The sequence below is a fragment of the Hibiscus syriacus genome, unplaced genomic scaffold, assembly GCF_006381635.1.
Source record: "Hibiscus syriacus cultivar Baekdansim isolate YM2019G1 unplaced genomic scaffold, ASM638163v2 tig00110007_pilon, whole genome shotgun sequence".
NCBI lineage: Eukaryota > Viridiplantae > Streptophyta > Magnoliopsida > Malvales > Malvaceae > Hibiscus > Hibiscus syriacus.
In genome coordinates, this window is record NW_024062559.1 from 1,388,833 (window position 1) to 1,393,227 (window position 4,395).

The 4,395-nt window shown below is 33.0% G+C and overlaps 1 pseudogene; it reads left to right on the plus strand.

The window, feature by feature from the left end:
* The first annotated feature begins 730 nt into the window (after positions 1 to 730).
* LOC120212218 lies at positions 731 to 4,064 on the plus strand (annotated as a pseudogene).
* Positions 4,065 to 4,395: the final 331 nt, after the last annotated feature.

A 4,395-nucleotide genomic window follows, 5' to 3' on the forward strand; every position in this document is an offset into this window, starting at 1 on the left:
TGGAGGATTCATCGGGCTCATTGAGTTCTAAGTCGTGGGTTCATCGAGTTATGGGTCGTCGGGTTCATCTTGTCATCAGGTGGAGGTTCGACACCAACGGCGTTGGCTGACTTGAGTATAAGGATTAGAATAAATGTTTTCAAAGTTTTAGGATTTTTTAATAATTTCTGAAAATTTTGGGTTTCTTCAGAAAAGAAATTATATTTTAAAGTTTTTATTATAATTTTTTAAAAAATTACTAGAATACGACATATCACTTAAATAATTTTTAAACAGTTGTTACTGTCAAGACACTTAAAATGATAATGTTTATAATGTTAAATAACTAGATTGACTGAGAAAAAAAATTAGGTATTTAAATTCTTTAACAATGTGATCAAAATAAAATCAAAACCTAACATTATGTATAATTTCGAAACAAACAATAGTTGATTACCAAACGAAACAAAAATGATAATGAGATACAAAACATATAATTTACACTAGATTAAATAACCATCTCCTACACTCTGAACCTTGAAAATCGACGACATATTGAGTCGTCACTTCAATTATAAATCGCAAGTACACTTAATAGTAATTTTGTAATACAATTCTTTAAAATTCCATGCCATGCTTGTAAGCCAGATAGTTGGATAAGTTATTGCATATTTCACTATAAATACAACGTGTTTTAGTTTCTTTAATACGTACCACAGAAAGTTGAGTAAACTTAGAAAAGAAGTGAGAGATGGGAAGTTTGCAGCAACAACAAGAAGGAAACAATGTTGCAGAAATTCCTCAATCATGGGGTGGAGGAAGCAACCGCATAGCTGCTCTGAATGTGCCTGAAACAACCCCACAATCCCCAGCTAACAACAGCAAACGCTTTCATGATAATCATATTGACCCCAATGATGAGGTTTCATTTCTTCTCAAGATTTGATATATAAGCTGCGCATATATTTGGTTTGTAATTGATGGCATGCTTTTCTGGGATTTTTTTTTCAGAAACATGGATGGAGAAAGTTTTTGTCATTTGTAGGCCCTGGTTTCCTTGTTTCATTAGCTTATCTTGATCCTGGCAACTGTAAGTCATTAGCCATTGCCACTCTTTTCCCTTACATCTTAATGTTTTTGGAAACTCATCTGATTAATGTAATGTCACACAGTGGAAACTGATTTACAAGCAGGTGCTAGCCATGGATTTGAGGTAATATGTTGAAGAGTAAGCCTTTATAATATTCATAAATGCAAATAGCTACTTAGGTGTCATAAATCTTCGCAATCTCCAGCTACTTTGGGTTGTTTTAATTGGATTAGTCTTTGCTCTAATAATCCAGTCTCTCGCTGCAATCTTGGAGTCAGCACCGGTTATGTATCTTTCATACTCATCAGCAATCAATCAAATTTCATTTATGATATTATTATGTTTTAACCTATTTAACTTCTTTCAGGTAAACACTTATCAGAATTGTGCAAGGCTGAGTACCACCACTGTGAAATATTGCTTATGGTTACTAGCAGAGCTTGCTGCATAGCTGCTGATCTGAAGGTTTCTTATGATTTAAATCACCATTTGCAACACACGAAAAATCAATCAGCATTGATTATCTATTGGTTATGAACTCTATGTCTTGATGCAGTGATTGGGACAGCCTTTGGGCTGAATATACTGTTTAACATACCAGTATGGGTTGGAGTTTTATGTACGGGTTAAGCACTCTTCTCCTCCTTGGCCTGCAAAAATATGGGGTAAGGAAGCTGGAATGCTGATAGCAGTGCTGGTATTTGTAATGGCGGGATGTTTCTTTGGGGAAATGAGTTACGTAAAGCCACCGGCGTCCGGTGTTGTTAAGGGCATTTGTTCCAAAGCTTGCCGGACAAGGAGCTACCGCCGACGCCATTGCTCTTGGGTGCTCTTGTTATGCCGTATGAATATTATCAATCTCTTTCTATCTAACAACTTGTTGTAATAAAAGCTTAAAATGAGTTGTTCTAACTCTACCAAATGGTGTGATCACACAGGCACAATCTCTTCCTTCACTCGGCTCTGGTGCTCTCCAGAAAAGTACCCAACTCTGTTCGAGGCGTTAATGTGAGTCAACTTTATTTATTTAAATGGCATAATGAAATTTATTCCTATTTACATAAATCATCACTTTGGCCTCTAATTTTTTTTTGAAGCATTTTAACTCTTGAAGTTTCAATTTTTAGTCAAACTATCATCCGTCGGAAGGAGAATACTAGTTGACTAACGATCACATGTTGTTAACGTGACATTTTACATGTGCTTAACTACTTGTGATATGTGTCATATCATCGATTTAAATGACGTGAAATATCATGTCATCACTTTGAGTAACATAACACACATTATGCTATTATTTTAATGATGTGGCATATACCATATCGTCAATAAATATATTCATAATTTAAAATATATACATCATAATATATTCATAAAGTATATATTATATCACAAATATTTATTTGCAAATGTATATATTTAGATTTTATTTATACCTCAATGTATATTAATATTTAAGTCATATATTAAGATTTAATATGATTTCATATATGCTAAGTCATGGTGGTTCTCATTCTTTGGATCAGGATGCTTGCAGATTTTTTTAATAGAGAGTGGTTTCGCATTATTCGTGGCGTTTTTGATCAATGTTGCGGTAGTCTCAGTGTCTGGGACCGTCTGTGCAGCAGATAACCTTTCTGGAGATAATCATAATCGTTGCAGCGATCTTAATCTCAACTCTTCTTTCTTCTCCAGGTTTGAATATAATAATTAACACAATGTTTTTTAAAGAAAATAGAATTAAAAACTTGTGAGTTTTGTATTGTTTTTCTTTTCATTGTAGAATGTGTTGGGAAAATCTAGCAAAGCTCTTTATGGCATTGCACTTCTAGCTTCAGGACAAAGCTCAACCATTACAGGCACTTATGCAGGACAATTTATCATGCAGGTCTGGCATATCAAGTGCTTTCAAATGTGATCCATTAGCTATTAATTTAAATTTGACTATTAAGTTTATTATATGATATTTCTTTCAGGGTTTCTTGGATCTTAAAATGAAGAAATGGTTGAGGAATTTAATGACTAGGTGTTTTGCCATTACACCTAGTCTTATTGTGTCCATCATTGGTGGATCTCAAGGGGCCGGTCGACTAATCATTATCGCATCGGTAAGATATATATATATATATATATATATATATATATATATATATAATATCGATTTTTTACATAGATAGTCATAATCAGAGATGGATCGAGGAGAGCGAGTTGGGGCAATCATCCTCCTAAAAAATTTGAAATTAACAAATTTTAGATATTATCTTTATTATCTACTAATAATCTATTTTCACTCCTAGAATTTTATGAGTTTACCCCACCTTAAAATTTTAGAAGTTCACATCCGACATAAAATCTTGAATCTACCCATTTATAACTTGAGATTAAGAAAAGGATTCCACAACTTAATGCTTTAATTTCGACTGATTTTATCAATGTGTACTATTGAAATAACACATGTTAGAAGCTAACACTACTTGTAAATTTGATCATGGATTTTGCAGATGATTCTTTCATTTGAGCTACCATTTGCTCTAATCCCGCTCCTTAAATTCAGTAGCAGTTCAACTAAAATGGGACCATACAAGAACTCCAAAATTGTGATTATTCTCTCTTCAATTTTATTTTCTTTTGGGTTATTTTTCTTATCTATGTTCTTAGCTGATAATCACATATTTTGTTATATTGCAGATAATTGTGATTTCATGGATTTTAGGGCTTGGAATAATTGGCATCAACGTCTATTACTTGTCAACTGCCTTTGTAGATTGGTTGATTCACAATGATTTACCAAAAGTAGGCAATATTCATTGGAATCATTGTGTTTCCTCTAATGGCGGTTTACATCATTGCAACCCTCTATCTAACATTCAGAAAAGACGTTGTTGTTACATATATCGCACCTCAAAAAGATGAACCAACAGATACCCAAGCTCGAGATGCTTTCGATCTCTCGTCAAGTTTTACAATAGATGTTTAAAGTAAAATTATGAATCTTGGCTTGTTTTTTATAAACTATTATGAAGCAAGATTTTATAAACTGTCTATAAAGAGAGAAAATAGAGTTATAATGTTTTGTTGCTGTTTATAGTTTTTAGGTCAAGTTAATCAATAAAGATGATCTCTTCATCACTTTTGAAGTGGATCTCAAGTGCATAAGAGTATATTCACAGTCCAATATTTCTATTTTTTTCATTAAATGTTTTCCTCTCCTTTATTGACCTAAGTATCTATAGCTGTTATTAGCGATTAGAAACTGTCAAATATATACCAACTAGTTGATCTAGTGAGACGAGACACTAAATCTTTAAATGAGGTTAGTGGTTTGA